Source organism: Homalodisca vitripennis, chromosome 6 (genome assembly GCF_021130785.1).
Source record: "Homalodisca vitripennis isolate AUS2020 chromosome 6, UT_GWSS_2.1, whole genome shotgun sequence".
NCBI classification, from domain to species: domain Eukaryota; kingdom Metazoa; phylum Arthropoda; class Insecta; order Hemiptera; family Cicadellidae; genus Homalodisca; species Homalodisca vitripennis.
Genome location: NC_060212.1, coordinates 62747891 through 62769588, shown reverse-complemented (window position 1 = coordinate 62769588; position 21698 = coordinate 62747891).

The window sequence follows — 21698 nt, the reverse complement described above, 5'->3', positions numbered from 1 at the left end:
TAACTCCATGCATAATAATTAAATTATTTAATAACTTAATTAATAAAGAATTGATACGCTATCGTGTCAATATTTTGGGACAACACGATAACATTAATATACGAGTAATTTATCGCATAAATAATGATCATTATTTTTATTGCAAAGCTTTAATCATGCTATAAATAATACAGTTAATGCCAATTATAATACGAATATATTGGTTTTGAATTTTGTCATTTCATAGGGATACGATATTAAAATTCAGGATATTTTTGAGGACGGTTTAGTATTTATATTGATATTTTGACATTTCCAACAGATTTTTTCTATTAGACGATTTCTGGAAGAAATATTGGCGATCTGAATTACTTTTACTATATTATTTTAATTTTATATTATAACCAGAGGAATACATATCTTCGTAAAATATAACAAATACATTTTTTTCATATAATTAACAACTTCTTTTACGATATTATGTTTCTCCCCCTATTCGTAAACGGATCATTTTGTTCACTAGTTCACACGATGATCAGTATGGCACTCTAGTGGGATGGCTCAGTAGCTCTGCAATGAACGGTTCGCGGCAGTGAACGAAACCGACTGAACCGGTTCAGTCAGATGATCCGAACGTTAAACTACTATTAATAAATAAGCCACTAACCGTGCATAGAGCAACTCGTTTCAGTGGCTTTCAAAAATAACATAACGACAACTACCTCTGTAACAACAGACTTGGGAAGAACAATATTAGTAGAATAAAACACATTTCTTTTAAACCGCGAGGTCTCTAGCCTGTACGATAAATACCACACGACCAGATATACTTGTAAGTAAATTATAGTTGCACACAATTTAAATTTAATTTTTTGCAAATATGTATTTAATTCTAAGCAATATAAAAACATTTAGTTAGTATTTAAATAAACATTTAGTTCTTTTTACCTAATGTCTAGGGAAAGAATTCTAGTGTCAAATAACGGAATTACTGTAACAGGAGCCAGCCATCTGGTAGCTATGATTGAGAGTAACACATTAAAACTGGCTACATGCAGTACCAATGACAATAGTAACATATAAGTACGTATAATGATGAATAATTTACTCGTAAAAATAAAAACTAGGTTTGCACATTTTTCTAATGGATTAATGATTTGCAACGCTAGCATGACAATATTCGTAAACTGTGTTCGCGTATCGTAGTTAACGTTCCAAAAATAACTTATTTTATGTTCTCTAGTGGTCCATAATGTGGCGAAACACAATGGTTTACAGTATTCGTAAACTGTGTTCGCGTATCGTAGTTAAGGTTCCAAAAATAACTTATTGTATGTTCTCTAGTGCTCCATAGTGTGGTGAAACACAATGGTTTACAGTATTCGTAAACTTTGTTCGCACATCGTTAGATAACGTTAAAACATCACTCATTGTATGTTCTTCAGTGTTTGTGGTGTGAGATCCTATATTAGATTGTGAGCAATCACTGGTAACTTAACTTTGTCACCGTTAGTAACAAGTAACTGTCTCTGAAGTCACTGCTAACACCACGTCACTGTTTCTATGATTTCTAAATTGAACTGAGTAAATAATATTAGTTCTATTGATGACAACCAGGTGACTCGCTGTTGTTAATTCCGTGATTTTACACTAGGTAACCTTCCCAGAAGTCAGGATAAGAATAATGAACAATAGATTTGTTTATAAATAAAAAATAATATCCAATTATTGGAAAATATAAAATAGACAGAAGTAAAGTGATTTATATTTATCAGCTTCAGTAAAAGATCTCTTGATTTTAAAATAAAGTATTGCATAGTGAAGTGTAGACCTAATGTTGTATAATAAACCGTTAGTCATGTATAAATAATTGAAAAATTACTAATGAGTTGATTATTATTAATTAGTAGAGAACTTGGTGCAACTTATATACTGAGAGCTCATATGTTGTTCTCTATTATCTCTCATGCTTCATACAAAATTGATCGAATTAGCCTAATTGACTAGTGTAGTCCATACTGGCTTAACATTGAATTTATATAATTTCTGACATGAGAGATCGTGTCATTAGCGTCAGTTGGATGTATTATTACTGTTTTGAAATAATGTTAAAAAATAATCCATGTTACTAAAGAGTCGGACTTTTTATAGACGTTCAACACATTTGAACTACAATGTATTATTAAAAAAATATATTGAAAGAAAAATAAATGATCACTTACCAGTAATTTGGAAAAATAAAATGAACACCATAATTTAGCAATAAAAAGCACACAAACAATTATTATAATTTTATAAAATTATCATTAAGGACGAATTATTACTAGAGATGAACATGTTTATTTAAAACGAATGCGCAACATTCCACTAAAGAAATAATGGATAATGCGATCATACTCATCTATCGAGAGTGACAGCCAACAGATAAACAAAGACTGTGAAAGATTGGGACAAGAAAAACTCTTGACTTGTTCGTGATGGTTGTTAAAGTTGAAATATATTTACATTAAGTGCAATTCGCAAGTGTAATTCGTATTTCAGTTCCCAAGCCCGTCCAAGAAGTGTTATATCAAAACTACTACTACAATTAATCTATTTTAATACATTTAAACTTTTTTTAATATTTTGATAAATATTTACTAAGTTGATATTAATTTATACATTACATAATTTAATTTTCATTTTACAGATGTTAATACACACACACACACACACACACACACACACACACACACACACACACACACACACACACACACACACACACATATATATATATATATATATAATATAGCACAGGATGTATTGTATACGAGATGACATTAGTTCTGCCATTAGCTAGGTATGTTATGTTAGTTCATAATATAGCCACCAGGTAACTCGCTCTTGTTAGTTACCTGTTTTGACACTAGGCTCTTTTCCCTAGACATCAGGTAAAAATAACTGAATTTTTAAGAAAATACATACTAAATGTTAATATACATAGCACAACAATTTGATATATTTTGCAATAAATTATAGTGTAATTGTTTACAATTGTAACATTCACGGAAGTAAATCTTTATGTGTAATATTTATCATTTTTAGCAAAAGACCTCTCGGTTTTAAAACAATGTGTGTTTTTATATTGGTAATTTTCTTTCCTTGCTATTGCTATTCTCATGGTAATTTTAAAGTATTTGAAGGCCATTTTAACGAGCTGCTTTAAGCGCGATTGGTGGCTTACAATGATCTAACCTCCATTGCAACGTTACGATTTGAGTGTCTATTCTGCTGTCCCTGTAGTGTACCGTGGACCCGATATTTGTTGTTGCCTCTCCCTGCTATAATTTAGTGTCACATAGTGATGTCCGCATGTACCAATGTACTTGTTGTGTGATGGCTCGATATAACATGTTACTATCGGTGACTTACCCGATATTTGTTGTTGCCCCTCCTTGCTATAATTTAGTGTCACATAGTGATGTCTGCATGTACCAATGTACTTGTTGTGTGATGGCTCGATATAACATGTTACTATCGGTGACTTACCCGATATTTGTTGTTGCCTCTCCCTGCTATAATTTAGTGTCACATAGTGATGTCCGCATGTACCAATGTACTTGTTGTGTGATGGCTCGATATAACATGTTACTATCGGTGACTTACCCGATATTTGTTGTTGCCTCTCCCTGCTATAATTTAGTGTCACATAGTGATGTCCGCATGTACCAATGTACTTGTTGTGTGATGGCTCGATATAACATGTTACTATCGGTGACTTCAGTGACAATACAACGTTACGATTTGAGTGTCTACTCTGCTGTCCCTGTAGTGTACCGTGGACCCGATATTTGTTGTTGCCTCTCCCTGCTATAATTTAGTGTCACATAGTGATGTCCGCATGTACCAATGTACTTGTTGTGTGATGGCTCGATATAACATGTTACTATCGGTGACTTACCCGATATTTGTTGTTGCCTCTCCCTGCTATAATTTAGTGTCACATAGTGATGTCCGCATGTACCAATGTACTTGTTGTGTGATGGCTCGATATAACATGTTACTATCGGTGACTTACCCGATATTTGTTGTTGCCCCTCCCTGCTATAATTTAGTGTCACATAGTGATGTCCGCATGTACCAATGTACTTGTTGTGTGATGGCTCGATATAACATGTTACTATCGGTGACTTCAGTGACAATACAACGTTACGATTTGAGTGTCTACTCTGCTGTCCCTGTAGTGTACCGTGGACCCGATATTTGTTGTTGCCTCTCCCTGCTATAATTTAGTGTCACATAGTGATGTCCGCATGTACCAATGTACTTGTTGTGTGATGGCTCGATATAACATGTTACTATCGGTGACTTCAGTGACAATACAACGTTACGATTTGAGTGTCTACTCTGCTGTCCCTGTAGTGTACCGTGGACCCGATATTTGTTGTTGCCTCTCCCTGCTATAATTTAGTGTCACATAGTGATGTCCGCATGTACCAATGTACTTGTTGTGTGATGGCTCGATATAACATGTTACTATCGGTGACTTCAGTGACAATACAACGTTACGATTTGAGTGTCTACTCTGCTGTCCCTGTAGTGTACCGTGGACCCGATATTTGTTGTTGCCTCTCCCTGCTATAATTTAGTGTCACATAGTGATGTCCGCATGTACCAATGTACTTGTTCTGTGATGGCTCGATATAACATGTTACTATCGGTGACTTCAGTGACAATACAACGTTACGATTTGAGTGTCTACTCTGCTGTCCCTGTAGTGGACCGTGGACCCGATATTTGTTGTTGCCTCTCCCTGCTATAATTTAGTGTCACATAGTGATGTCCGCATGTACCAATGTACTTGTTGTGTGATGGCTCGATATAACATGTTAGTATCGGTGACTTCAGTGACAATACAACGTTACGATTTGAGTGTCTACTCTGCTGTCCCTGTAGTGGACCGTGGACCCGATATTTGTTGTTGCCTCTCCCTGCTATAATTTAGTGTCACATAGTGATATCCGCATGTACCAATGTACTTGTTGTGTGATGGCTCGATATAACATGTTACTATCGGTGACTTCAGTGACAATACAACGTTACGATTTGAGTGTCTACTCTGCTGTCCCTGTAGTGGACCGTGGACCCGATATTTGTTGTTGCCTCTCCCTGCTATAATTTAGTGTCACATAGTGATATCCGCATGTACCAATGTACTTGTTGTGTGATGGCTCGATATAACATGTTACTATCGGTGACTTTAGTGACAATGATTTGTAAGTATCGGTGACCAGTGACTGCCCACAACCCTATGATTCCATGTTGAAACGTGGTACTTACATAATGGTTTAGATAGAGTTCAGTTTTGGAAATAAAATTGAACCCATTTAAAGTATGGAATAGTATACTGTACAGATTTCAATCAATACAAATATTCAATGGTCAGGGTAATCTGTTAGCGATAACGCTTATAACTAAGCCGTTGTGGAAGTTATTATTTATTTTCGTACAATGGCCAAACAACGACATAAAAAGAGTCAGACCGAACTTAGTTGCGTCTTTTACAAATTCATATTTTCGAACTGATCACAGCAGTAGTCTAACATTAGAGTTTATTGAAATATTAAATGTTATGTGATTTGAAAGTTGGAATACAATAAACCAGGTGATTTGTTTGTAGTAATTCAACAATAAACAGTTATAGTTTTGTGTTAAAGGTATATTTCTATTGTATTACTAGTAGTAACCCGCGGCTTCGCACGCAATATCGTAGGTTTCGCACGTGTATGTGCACTTCAGGTTCGAGTGAATTAGGTTTCCGAGTGAATTGAGTTTACCTTGTTGCCGCGATCAGATAAATTTGTTAAAATGTGGATATTTATGATCCATTAATTTACTTCGATCCTAGTAGTTTTATTCTATACTTAATTTCCTATTTCAGTACAACTGTTGTTACTGAAAAATCTCGAGTTACAGTTTTGTGGTAAAGGTATCCATTATATTTTTTGTTTAAATCTAAAAAGATATTGTGAATGGATTGAGAGATTTTGGATGACAAGTGGTAATTATAGTTTTTGTTCTGTTTTATTAATTCTGTTATTCAGCCATTCATTGTAACAACAAGATGAATTTTAAACATGTTTTAGTGTTGACTCAAGCAATTGCTGCTCTTGTAATCAAACTCATTGCTGTTAATACAACACAATTTAGCTCTAAATCAGAAATAAGCGATACAGGATTATTTTATTTTTCAAACATAAACGTTGAAGCTTTTGATAATTGAGAAAAAACTCAATATATGGTGGTATATAAATCATACTCTGAACTTGTTGAACTGATGGAACACTACTTATGTCCTGTCTTTATCCAAACTTTATCCATTCAAAGATAGCTTTGTTTTACTTTGTCTTTGGAGTGTTATAAATGCCCATATAGTATATATTCAACTGACAGTCGTTTTTTTAACGAGGTAATATCAGGAATGCATCAACAAACAGTTCACAATAAATGGGCTCGTTTAAGACTTATTTCATTCCAGTTGCACAAGAACCATTACTCGATTCTGCACTAATGCATGTCAATGCAAGAGAATGTTAGACTACTTTATCCGTGTCAAACGCCTTCTTGAATGCTTTTGGACATACTTCAAGGTTAAACTAAAATTATTATTTAATTGTAATAGTAGTAGCTAGAAGCATAAAGAGATTAATCTACAGTCAGATAATGAGTGCCTGGTGAAGTGCTATATTACGTGTTAGTCAATGTCAGATACAGAAGGCTGCGCACTCCAAGGACATCGTGGAGACGTTTATACAAGAATAATCTGTGTGAATAATGTTTATTATTATTTATTATTGTGATTATACAGTATAAATATGGAAACAGATGTAAGACACGTGATTGACTTTGGTTCTGCCTGTAGCTGAGATTTTACTTTAGTTCTCGTGATAGCCACCAGGTGAATCGCTCTTGATAGTTCTGTTATTTGACACTAGGTTCTCTTCCCTAGACTTTAAGTAAAAAAGGAAATTTTTATTTAAAATAGTAATTAAAAAACTGTTGCATTGCTAAATAATTATTATAATATGTTCGTACTAAAATAAAATATAGTTGTTTGCAAATATATTATTGACAGACGTTAATCTTAACGCTTCTTTATGAATTTAAGGAAGGGACATTGTGGTTTTAATACAATATTTTGCTACTGTTCTAATATTTCTTATTTAAAACAATGTCGTGGGTCGTTATCCTAGAAATGGATATCAAATGTCAATGTTTATATTTATAGCTATTTAAACGAGCTACTTTATAAGCTTTTAGTGGTTAATAATAACGATCATACCAACTATAATGCCTTAGTGATAATTTTTATTCGACTTGTCATTTGCAATTAAATTGAGTCAAGTATCCACTGTTATTAGAGATGAGAACTAACAAATTCAAACGATGGAAACACGCCATTAAATTATTATTGGGAAGACCTATTGCAGTAGAAACGAATTACACAATTTTCCAACAATTTTAAATCTAATACACGACGCCCTTCATAATCAAATACGGCATATTTGTATATTCCGAACTGGCTGAATTCTCAATTGGCAGTTATTAAAATATATTCTTACAGCTTAAATACAGTTACAAGCTGAATAAAACTTTAAAAATTATATGAATTCATGAAAATATTAAAATTGTCAAAAAACGTTGTTTAATATTTTACTTTTGTATATTTTTTAATAAATAATTCTCACCAATAATAAATGTAAATGAAAAATCGGAATTTTTAATCAAATTTCAACACATATTTATCTTCCTTAATTCATTAAAATAGACTTAATTTAAAGTAAATGCTTACTTACCAGTAATTAAAAAAAAATAATTAAGAGTTGGTTATACTTCTTTAAAATAGAAAGTACTCACACAATTTTAATCCAATAAATGACAACATAAACATTTAGGGCATACAATCTGTAGCAAGAATGTTATTTAAAAGAATAACATTCCACTATTGCGGCCATACTCATCCAAAAAATAAATAAGGTCTTTAATTGATTTAAATAATAAAAGTTCTGGTGGAATTGAGGTCGAGCCTGTGCTGAGGAGATTAATGACAGAACACGTCAGGCAAGGAACATCATTATGTATAATATTCCAGAAACTCGTAGCAAGATTTCGGTAATAAGAATAGAACAAGATTACAATCTAGTTGCACTGGTGGCAAAACTAAACTTTAATCTGTCTAAGAAGGCAGAGAACCCTCAAGATTTACTTACTTATAAGTTTGATCAGTTTTTCATGTAAAGCCCTGAAAAAGAGGAAACTTCTGAACCGTATACCTTCTACTAGGATGTAGCCGTTAAACTTATTATTATTATATGCAAATTAATGTCGCCGACACTAGTTCCTAAAAATAGACGCAACAGTTGTTTTGGAAACCAGTGCCAGCGCGAATGTGGTGGCTGGCTGGTTGTGACTGTGGGGGGGTGGATCCCCCACTTCTGTCTTCTGTTAAGGCGTCTGCCGATTAGGCACTTGCCTTATGTAAGCGAATGTGGTGGCTGGCTGGCTGGCTGATTGTGACTGTGGGGGGGTAGGTCCCCCACTTCTGTTAAGGCGTCTGCCGATTAGGCACTTGCCTTATGTAAGTTGCGGGTCAGTGCCCTAGTAGCTAGTGCTACGAGTCAGTATAGTAAGTAGTAAGTGAAGTGAAGTAGTGTTTAGTCGTCCATTGGAGGACGTAGAGGAATGTGGTATTGGAAAAAAGAGAATTCATAAAATAAAACTCGTTGTTTTAAAATCGCGAGGTATCTTGCTTAAGATGATGGCAAATACTAAACAATCAGATAGACTTCTAATTATAAATAATTTCTAACAATTAACTTTGCATATAAAGCTAAAATATGTTCAATTTTAAGTAGTATAAAAATTATAGTTAATTTTAAAATAAAAATTAGTTCTTTTTACTTAATGTCTAAGAAAAGGATCCTAGTGTCAAATCTCGGAACTAACAAGAGCGAGTCACCTGGTGGCTATGATAGGAATTATTATAACTACTCTAACTATAGGCAGTACTAATGCCAACTGTAAGATGTATATCTGTATAATATTCAATTTAATCATAATTATGTACTAAGTTTAATCACTTTCCTAATGGATTGAAGAATTACCAAATATAATTATGCCAATGTTTTCGGACAATTGTAATTACAGCATCATTCTCTGTAGCATTAACTGCAATCACACCATTGTATGTAGGCTATAGCTTACGTTATATACGAGTACTACCATTATAAATAATAGTGCTAATGGTAGACTATATGAAACATGATTATCAATCCTCTATCAAGTTTCCAGTTGTGTCAAGTCTTTCAAAGTCCTGTGAAAGTTTGTACTGTTGTCCTTATTAATGACTGTTCCAACTCAACTACTTTTTTAGTCAGCTGCTCATTGTTCATTTTTAAGGTATAGTTTTCCTGAAGTATAATTTCAATACTCTGAAAATTTTTATTACTTTTAGCAACTTCCAATCTGAACGCTTTCATTTCTGTTAGAATCTCTAGCAAAGTTACTCCTGCCTGTTCTGTTTGTGTATGCGACATTTCTATCTCATGAATATCCTGTCTCTGTATGGGGTAGTTTTCACACATCCATTTATTTTTAAACTAGCCATATTCGTCTTTATTTATTGAACACTTAAAATTATAAGAAAAGTTACTCTTTACACACCTCGCTCTGTGTGAATTATGTAAGAAACCCTTTCTACATTTACGGAAAATATCTTTTTGTTTCGTTTCACCTGCCGAATTTGTAGCTTCCGAATTAGAATTACCAGTGGAATAGATAGGTTGATTTTTTCCATAATTGGAGTCACTGGTGTTTTATCATTACGAACAGATTTAGTTTTAAAACATTTAGAACATTTCCATAAATTTGTATGTGTAATAATAAACTTGTAGTCCTCATCAGTAACTTCATTTAAAAAAGAAACATGAAAGCAATACTCACATTAAACAAATTTCAAGCATTTTTCCTCATCACTTATACCTTTTAAACAACTATTACACTGTTTGATGAATAAATGTTCACTGTACTAATTATTCATTCATTTCCTGTTAATTGCAAAAAGTACATATTATCACCCACAACCGGTATAACAACAATGTATAACCTCAAAATCGGAGCGCGCACAATCAGAGCTACGTTCCGCTCGGCTGCCAAGCCACTACAGTGTCAAGGAAGGCAAATAGTTTTGAATCCCTTACGTAAAAATATTCACAGCTGTGTTTATGAAACTGGTATCTATAACAGTGTATAGGACTTTTAATGCTTTTATTCTGTTTTAAGTACGTCACTTGTGCATTCTGGAGTAAAAGACAGATAATTACTAATGTCTCCAATATAGATGTTCTAAAGTACTTATTTGACTTTTATTTAAATCTAAACATTTGTCGGATTTCAAAATCATATTTAACAAAGAATTTATAGATTTTATCCAGGTGTTCATGAGTTAAGTACGTAGCAACACATTTAGTCATATATTCATATTTATAAGATATATGTCATGAATGGCATTGGTTCTGCCTGTAGGTGGGATGTCATGTTAGTTTTGGTGATGGCCACCAGGTGACTCGCGCTTGTTAGTTCCATGAAGTTCGACGTTCCATCAGCAAGATTTTAGGTAAAAATATACAAACATTTAATTAGAAACTAAACTAACTAACATGTACTAATTAACTAGAAAAGCATAAATTGTGTAATAAAATACTTAATTTTAGCAATTAATTAACGCACAATTATTTGTACTTATAAATTTTAAATTACAAACAGTACATTTTATTGTTTTTTTATTATAATTATATTATATTAGATATTAAGTAAAGACATTGCGGTTTTAAATCTGTATGTCCTTATTCTATTGTTCCATTAATATGTGCAGACAGTAAAAAGAAACTGGTCCGTTTTTTAACCCACAACATAAATGTTTTGCCATTTGCTATTTTTACTACTTTTATGTTTATTTTAAATACATAATCATACTTGTACTTTTATATTACATACGTAAGTACTTTATGTTTATATTTGCAGGCAAACTAATAACTTAAACGGCGTGATTCTTGAATGTAAAAAATATTGTAAAAGATAGAAGAGCGTAACAAAGGGACGAGAACGTCACAAAGTTGCCAATTGACCCCAATTATAGCAATTCTAGCATTTAGTAGGTCTAAGCGGTTAGAATATAGTACGTCTTTCTGGACGGCCTTAGTTAAAACTTATTATTAGCTTATTCTTATTCACCTCGTTTTCGGAAATAGTTCCTACTAAGTAGAATATTCTAATTTAAACATTTGGATTTTGGGTGACGTGAATAAAATTAAAATATTCTACTTAATTCGAACTCAGTTACTAGTAATTTGCAAAAATAAAATTAAGAGTAGGCTGTAATTTTTCACAAATAATTATCATCTAGCAACTTATAACATTAACATTTATGCCATACAAACTATTAATAGCGATGAAGATATTTAAATTAGAAGAAAGTTTGATGCGGCCATAGTAATTATTTGTTGACAAACTGACAGGAAGAAGTAGAATCTTCTCATTATTTCAATTAATTAAAATTTCCTTTTATTTGTTGAATAACTATTGCCGCAATAGTAAAATGTTACTCATTATTTTTAAATAAACATCTTCATCTCGAGGAAGAGATTGTATGCCATAAATGTTAATGTTTTCCGTTATTGAATGCATTACATCAGGCAGGGACAATACCAAATAGTCGCTAAAAGGACAGCAAAATAAACCTCATAACGTAACGTTTTATTATAGTTTTAAGTTTTATAAACCACCAACCGCGCTTAAAGCAGCTCGTTCAAGTGGCCTTCAAATATTAAATACAATACAATAGAGCGATATGAAGAAAAACCTTGAAATATTACGATAAAAGAAGAGTATTAACGTAAAACACACATTGTTTTAATACCGAGAGGTATTTTGCTTAAGTTGATTAATATGACACATACAAATTAATTTCTGTAAATGTAAACATAACTTTTTTCATAGAGTTTTATAAACAATTCACAACAAATAATATATGAAAGTATTATTTATGATTAATTTTATGTATTCCAACTTTCAAACCACATCACCCGAAATGTTTCAATAAACTCTAATGTCAGTCTAATGTATAAATTGCTATGATCACTTAGAAAATATGAAGTTGTAGGAAATGCGAGAACAAATATCGGTCTGAACTTGTTATTTGTTTAGCCGTTGTACGAAAGCAGATAATTACTTCCACAACGGCTTAGTTGTAAGCGTTATCGCTAACAATTACCCTGATAATTCAATGTTTGTATTGACTGCAATCAGTATATTACTGTAAACTTTAAATGCGTTCAATTATACTTAAAAATGTTTAATTCCGTCTCAATCAGTTCTCCATAGTACAAAATTAAATGATATGGTTGATCACAATCAGTGGCCACGAAAATGTTTTACTGGTTATACAGACCATTATCATTGGAATCACCATTTACAGATCATTCATTGTCACTAAAGTCACCGATATTACAACGTCAACTTAATTTATCACAAAGCAAGTAAATTAGTTTATGCGGACATCACTACCTGATACCACAATATAACAGGTAAAGACGATATTCAATACCAGGTTCTCAAATGGCAGAGCAAAGAGAAATGTCATATACTAAAGTTGACTTAGAGATTATACTATTATGAGCCACCAACTGCCCATTAAGCAGTAGGTTCAAGTGGCTTTCAAAATATACCAATACTAAAATTCATCAATCTATCACAGCTTCATGTAATTGTCCAGAAAACAAGAGCATTAATAGAATAACATTCATAATATTTTACAACCGGGAGGTCTTTTGCATCAGATGATAAATATTGCGCATACTAACTTATTTCTGTGTACGTTACAATTGTAAACCATTTAATTTATTGAATAATGCATTTAATTTATGAGCATCGTATTAACATTTAAATAATATTTTAATACAAATTTAGTAATTGTCATCTAATGTCTAGGTAGTGGACCCTAGTGTCAATTTACGGAATTAACATGAGCCAATCACCTGGTGGCTGTAGTTGAAACTAACTCAAGGTGGAGTCTATTGGCAGTACTAAAGCCATCCTTTTGACAATACAGACCTTTTGGCAGATCCACTTTGTCTGTTGGTCGCATATACATGTACATGGCTGAGGAAAGACAGAATTAAATATTTCTTCCAGGGATTGCCTGTGTTTGAATGCCGCCAAAAAGATTTGTCTTTCACAATGTATTGTAATGGTACAAAAATTGTAACGAATAATTTATATGTATTCCATTATTAAAATAATGAATATCAAACAGACGTTTAAATATATTTTACAGAACTGTAAATATATTCTTATAAAAATAAATTATAACATATATCTATTGATTATGATATTTCAATACAATTTATAATATTAATTATCAGCTTACACTGACCAAATGTGCATAGAATATTTAAATTAGATTCTACTCGCAATTTGCTAATTATACTAATTAACCGTTTACAAGTTTTCTCAGTGTGTCATCTTTCATTTCTTGACTTGTGTGGAGACAATATTCTCCCATCTCGCTATCTCTGGATCAATAAGACCACCCGAATTTAGAAGGGCATTTCCATTTATACTTTGTGACACATTACGGAAAAACTGTTTTTCATAACAAATTTACTAATTAAAAACACGATTAGATAAATCTTAAATAAATAATAAGTATTACTTATTAATACAACAATCTGGATCTAGCAATCTTCTTTTTCCAAGTATGGCGGAATGACATAAATTCAGCCAAAGAAGTGTGATTATATAGAAGGTATTAAACGTGCTGCTACAACAAATTTTTAAATACTTTTGTAAAATTGTAATTGTATTGTTAGAATCAAATAAATTAACAGCAAAATTATCTCAAACGTTTTCTGTAGAGTTTTTAAAACACTGAATATTTCCTTATTTATCAGGCTTACGACACACATTGTGATGTTTTCTGCTTCCCAGATATTCCAAAACATTTTAAATTTCGGTTAAAACACCTTATGGTATATAAGGCGATTTACTCTGCTGAACGGTCATGGTGGGACGTTGGGATGGAGATCCTTGTGGTTGATTAATAATAAAAAAAAATCCCCAGCTTTAACATCGTAAAACTAGACTTTTATTCATTATATTATAAATAATACTATGTTTACAATGGCATGAGTGTATTAACTTATGCTGTACAGGCGTGTGAGTGCAGTTGTTGCTATAAAGAATGTTTTTGTTATTCTCACAGTCCAAAAATATTGGCAAATCATTAATGCATAAAAGAGGGCTTCTTCATCTTCTTCTATGGCGCGGCTTATCGCAATGTACTTAAGCCTCAAGGCCCTTTTACGCACCCCGGAAGCACACCATGGGACCGACCAGTCTACGGTTTCAGCAGTTCTACAAACCGCCGAAAACAATCGATCAGGTCCTCCTGAATAAATTCGATACCCTTGTACAAACTACCAAAGATGTTATTAAGATGCTTGCTATTGCAGGACAGTCAAAGACTAGGTGTTCACCAGTTTTCTCCTGTTCGTCGGAAATTCTACAGAGCGAATCCTCCCGAAGGATACCGACTCTGTGGAGATGCTTCCTCAGATAATCATGCCCCGTAATCAGACCCAAAACCCAAGAAGACACCGATCTACGAGGAGAAGGATATTATACATACATTTATCATTAACAGTTGGCATTAGTTCTGCCTGTAGGTAAGGATGTTATATTAGTTTCTACAATAGCCACTAGATGGCTCGCTCTTGTTAATTCCGTAATTTTCACTAGGCTCCTTTCCATTGTTATTATTTGAAATTAACTATATGTTTATTGAAAAAATTAATCTAATGGTTTTAAATTGTAAAAAATAAATAATTGTTTGAAATATATGTAAGAACAACTGTTTGCAATTATAATGTACTGTAATAAGAAGTGAAATGATTTTGTGATAATTATCGTCTTCAGCAAGAGACCTTGCGGGTTTAAAACAATGTGTTTCATTATTTTCCTTCCATAACTATTGTATAGTCACTGCTCATTGTACTTCATGTGGAGCTCAATAATTGAGAGTCACGTTAAATACAGTAGGTGTTTCATGCGTGATTGGTGGCTTTAAATTATCTTATCTCTTTCTCGAATACAACAGCACACTGAGTTGGGATGTTTCTGATCTGTTCTGCCTTGAGTTGGGCTCGGTATTTGGTATCAAGTGGTATTGTGCGCATGTACCAATTTACTTATTGTTTTACTAAGTGTTACTTTCGGTGACTTCAGTGACAACGACCTGTAAATATCGGTGACAGATTGAATGACCAGTGACTGCTAACAATCCCATCACTCAATGTTGTAGTATGAAGGTTACGTCGTACATAAGACGGAGTTAAACAAATACCGGTACAAATGTTGAATGTTGAATGGTCAGGCCACTCTGTTAGCGATATCGCTTATAACTAAACCGTTATAGCAGTTGACATTTGCTTTCGACAACGACCAATGATGTAACAGGGTGAGATCAGATTGGTTCGGAAATCTAATAACCTTTTCCATTATTATGTCTTATTGATCAAAATTTCTTATTCTTTTATGGAGATTGAAATTTGTTATTTATGATTCCAATGTAGGCTAATAAGGACAACAGTATAAACGGTCACTTTCACAAACCTTTTATGGACTTATGGACACTACCGATAACATTTAGAGGCATCTCGAACGTCTTGCACTTACCTCATTTAATTACGTTGTTAAACGTAATATTTCATTTCTTGTACTTACTCTTCAGTACTTACTGCGCGCGCGCGCGTGTGTGTGTGTTTGTGTGTGTAGGTGTAGGTTTAGGTGTGTCTTACAGGTAGCATTAGTACTGCCTATAGTTAGAGTAGTTATGATAGTTCCAATTATAGCCACCAGGTGACTCGCTCTTGTTAATTCGGTTATTTGGCACTAGGTGCCTTTTCTTTTAACTAAAGAACTAATTTTTATTTTTAAATTAACTATAATTTTCCTTTTACTTAAAATTGAACATATTTTAGCATTATACACAAAGTTAAATTGCTAGAATTATAATATAGATAAAAGTATATGTGATTGTTTAATGATTAATTCATCTTAAGCAAGATACATCACGGTTTTAAAACAAATAAAACACTTGTGCATTCTGGAGTAAAAGACAGATATTACTAATGTCTCCAATATAGATCAAGCACTGTTCTAAAGTACTTATTTGACTTTTATTTAAATCTAAACCTTTTTTCGGATTTAAAAACATATTTAACAAAGAATTTATCGATTTTATCCAGATGTTCATGAAATTAGTGAGTAACAACACATTTAATGATCCATTCGTATCTATGTGATACATTAATCATGAATGGCATTGGTTCTGCCTGTAGGTGGGATATCAATATTAGTTTTGGTGATGGCCACCAGGTGACCGCTCTTGTTAGTTCCATGAAATCCCACGTTCCATCGACTAAATATTGCTTAAAAATAAATAAACATTTAATTAAAAATTAAACTAACTAACATGTACTAATTAACTAGAAATGCATAAATTGTGTAACAAAATACTTAATTTTTGCAATTAATTAACGTACAATTATTTGTACTTATAAACTTTAAATTAAGAACAGTACATTTTATTGTTTTTATATTCAAGATCTTAAGTAAAGACATCGCGGTTTTAAATCGATATGTCCTAATTGTCTTATTTCATTCCATTTCATTATTATGTGCTGACAGTATTGAAAAAACTGGTCCGTTTTTTAATTAGGTTGTTTTTGAAAACTTTATCGAGCTGCTTCAATCGCGGTTGGTGGCTAATAATGATGTTCTTGGCCAGTTTTTCTAAGAAGATTCGGAAGCCTAGTATTTTTTTTAATCTGATAATATTATTAAACATTAGTATTTATTAGGTACTTTTGGAATATTCCTAGTTCTTATTAATTGACAGGGATGGGCAATTAATGCAATGTTGATGCAAGTTCTATGCAGAAAAGCCAATCACGACTGTATTGAAAATAAACAAATTATTGTTAACAACGAGTCAGGTTTAAAACCTAGGACATAAATGTTTTGACATTTGCTATTTTTACTACTTTTATGTTTCTTTAAATACATAATCATACTTGTACTTTTATATTACATAAGTAGCCTACCGTAAGTACTTGTGTGTTTATATTTGGAGGCAAACTAATAACTTAAACGGCGTCATTCTTGAATGTAACCAATATTGTAAAAAAATAGAAGAGCGTAACAAAGGGACGAGAACGTTACAAAGTTTCAATTTGACCCCAATTATAGTAATTCTAGCATTTAGTAGGTCTAAGCGGTTAGAATATAGTACGTCTTTCTAGTACGTATAAATTAGTACGTCTTTCTGGACGGCCTTAGTTAAAACTTATTATTAGCTTATTCTTATTCGCCTCGTTTTCGGAAATAGTCCCTACTAAGTAAACTATTCTAATTTAAACATTTGGATTTTGGGTGACGTGATAAAATTAAAATATTCTACTTAATTGGAACTCAGTTACTAGTAATTTGCAAATATAAAATTAAGAGTAGGCTATAATTTTTCACAAATAATTATCATTTAGCAACTTATAACATTAACATTTATGCCATACAAACTATTACTAGAGATGAAGATATTTAAATTAGAAGAAATTCTAATGCGGCCGTAGTAATTATTTGTTGACAAACTGACAGGAAGAAGTAGAATCTTCTCATTATTTCAGTCAATTAAAATTTTCTTTTATTTGTTGAATAAGTATTGCCGCAATAGTAAAATGTTACTCATTAATTTAAATAAACATCTTCATCTCGAGGAAGAGATTGTATGCCACAAATGTTAATGTTGTCCGTTATTGAATGCATTACAGCAGGTAGGGCAATACAAAATAGTCGCTAAAGGGACAGCAAAATAAACCTCATAAAGTAACGTTTTATTATAGTTTTAATTATTATAAGCCACCAACCGCGCATAGAGCAGCTCGTTCAAGTGGCCTTCAAATATTAAAAACAATACAAGACAGCGATCTGAAGAACATCATGATATGTATTACGATAAAAGAAGAGTATTAAAGTAAAACACACATTGTTTTAAAATCGAGAGGTATTTTGCTTAAGTTGATAAATATGACACATAAAAATTAATTTCTGTAAATGTTATCATTGTAAACAATTGCGCTTTAATTTTTTGAAAAATGTATTAAATGTTTTTACTATATATTAACATTTAGTATGTATTTTAATAAACATTTAGATATTTTTATTAAATGTCTAAGGGAAGGGGCCCAGTGTCAAATCACGGAACTAACAAGAGTGAGGAGTGTGAGTCGTCTGGTGGCTATAATTGGAACTAACATAACATACCTAGCTACAGGCAGTACTAATGTCATCTCGTATTTAATATGTTCTGATATAAATATACAGGGTGGTTATAAATTATTGTACACATTTTAAGGTTGAATAAATAAATAACCAATCAACTTAAAAACATGGGAATTGTTTTATTAAATTGTAAATTTAAAACAGTTTTATATACTGACTGAAAATTAATAATTGTACACATTACAATAATTATAAAAAGCAGTTATAAAAATAAAGTAAAAATGTCACTTAAACTGTGGGTGTAAGGTATGATTCTTCTTAATGACTTGTGTTGTGACATAGTCAGCTGGTCAACAATGATTTCCACACCAGCTGTTAATTACAGTTGACTAAACAAACACTAAACTAACCTCAGTATCAAAATGGCTAGTGTGCAAGAAAAAGCAAGGTGTGTTCTTTGGTTTCATGAAAGCAGATCTGTAATAACTGTTCAAAGAAGATTTCGTTTAGAGTATGGCCGCAATCCTCCGAGTAACAATTCTATAAAACGCTGGTATAGGCAGTTTGAACAGACGGGAAGTGTCCAACATAGAAAAGGTACTGGTAGACCTCCAGTTTCTGAAGCTATTGTTGATCAAGTAAGAGAATTGTTTACGAGGAGCCCTGGTAAGTCTACTCGGCGTGCAAGTTTGGAATTAGGATTACCTCGATCAACAGTCTTAAAAATTTTGCACAAACACCTTAAGCTCCATCCATACAAAATGCAGTTATTACATGAACTAAAACCTAACGATAAACCTCGACGCTACGATTTTGCTGTTAGATTACTTGACCTCGAAGAACAAACAATAAACATTGGAGAAAGCAATTTCTTGAAAAAAGTAATTTTTTCTGATGAAGCAACCTTTCATGTTTCTGGTAAGGTGAATAGACACAATTGTAGGATTTGGGTTACTGAAAATCCTCATAATGTTCGAGAACAAGAAAGAGACAGTCCTAAAATAAACGTTTGGTGTGCATTGGCTATAGATGAAGTGATAGGACCCTTTTTCTTCGCAGAACCGACAGTCACTAAAGAGGTATACCTCGACATGCTTGAACTTTTTGCAATACCGCAAATTGAGCATAGACAACCAAATGTTTACTGGCAGCAAGATGGTGCCCCTCCACACTGGGGTAAGATAGTACGTGACTATCTAAATGACACGTTTTCTGGTCGTTGGATTTGACGGGATGGTCCAATTCCTTGGCCTCCACGTTCCCCAGACATTACACCCTTAGACTTTTTTTGTGGGGCTATGTCAAGGACAGAGTCTTCGCCAAAAAAGTTCAAGATATTGAGGAACTCAAGAATAGAGTTCGAGAGGTTATTGGAAGCATAACTCCAGCAATGCTCAGAAACACATGGTGTTAGGTTGAATTTAGACTACAAACTTTGCGTGCAAACTTCGGAGAGCACGTGGAATTAGTTTAGTTTCCTTGTAAAAGTATGAGTAACAGTAATCTCTTTGTCCTTCATTGGTAATAAAACTGTTTTAAATTTGCTATTTAATAAAACAATTTCCATGTTTTTAAGTTGATTGGTTATTTATTTATTCAATCTTAAAATGTGTACAATAATTTATAACCACCCTGTATATATATATACCTTTGATATATTTAACACATACACGCGCGTGCGCACACATAAAACTGAGAAATTAATTTTTTAATTCTTGTGAATTGCACATATTGTATAGGATTTATTTGAATGACTTAATGCTAATTTTTAAGTTATCGGAAGATAATCGTTTGTGTACCTTTTATTTGTAAGAAATTATAGTTTGTATTTTATTTTTTCAAACTAATAAAATAATGATAAAACACACATACATTTAATAATGTATTAAATTGATAAATGTTAATTGATTTTTTCTAAATAAATTAGTTTTTTTAAATAATTATCAGTAGTTAAAATGTGTTGAACATTAATTAACAAATAAGTTCTTCATTATATGAATTATTTGAGAAGACTATTTAAAAGTAGTAACAATACGTTTATCTTAAGCTAATGGCACGATTGCTCATGTCGCAAATTACATAAATGCTACGTTAAGCCAGTATGGACTAAACTACTCGATTCTTTTGATCAATTTTGTAAGAGCTGTGTAAAAGAATACACAAAAACTTATCAGCTCTCAGTATATAAGTTGTACCAACTTCCCTACTAATATTAATCTACTCATTAGTAATTTGTCGATTACTTGGATGCGACTAACGGCTAGTTTACACAACAGTTAGGTCTATACTTCACTATGCGATGCTATATTAGATATTAACACAGTTGTTAACCACCATACAACTGCGCTATAACAGCGCAATGTGAGCGTCTAAAATGGGAAATCAGTAGTGTTGTGTGATATATTCTTTGAAAAGAAGTATAATAATGGTTGTGAAACATTATTTTAAACTATTTTACTTAAGCTGATAAATATAAATCACTTTAGCTCTGTGTATTTTATGTTTTCACAAATTGTTCGTTATTTGTTTCTCCTTAAATAGGCTAAATGTATAGTTCGTTATCCCTATTGTTATTTCTGGGAAAGTATTTGGTGTCAAATCACGGATTTAACAACAGCTAGTCACCAGGCTGTCATCAATAAAACTAACATACATTCACTAATTATGCATAATGATTTCATTATTTAATAACTATGTAGGCTGTTTAATAACTTTACTCAATTAATAAAGAATTAATACGCTATCGTGTCAATATTCTTTATATTAGCCTAATAATAATTCGTGTATTAATTAATAACCTTAATATTCACATAAACTACAATCACATGATAGTTTAATAAAGCTTCAATCATGTCATAAACATTACTGGTTAAGCTAATTATGATACAAATGTATTGGTCTTGAATTTTATCATTTTCAATATTATAGTTAAAAATGTTGTTTAATTGACGATATCCATCAAGGATTTTACGGGCGGACGGTTTAATACTCATTATATTCACATTTTGATCTCTCCAATGAAATCTTGATATTGAATAAGTTTAAGACCAAACTGAACTCTAGACTTTTTTGTAACAAAGATTGTACTGAAATTTTACATGAACATTCTTAGGTTCTTAGATTTAGGTAATAGAGATATAGAAGCAAAGATACTACCTTAATTTACTTTTAATAACTTTTGTTATACATTTAAAGTATGTTATAGCAACCACGTTAGTTTTCTTTTGACCCAAGTAGGCAATTTAGAATTTTGAAAGTATATTTATTTTGTAGATGAAAAAATGAGGGAAATTCAAGTATGGAATAAAACTACTAGGAATTAAGTAAATAAAAGGTCACAA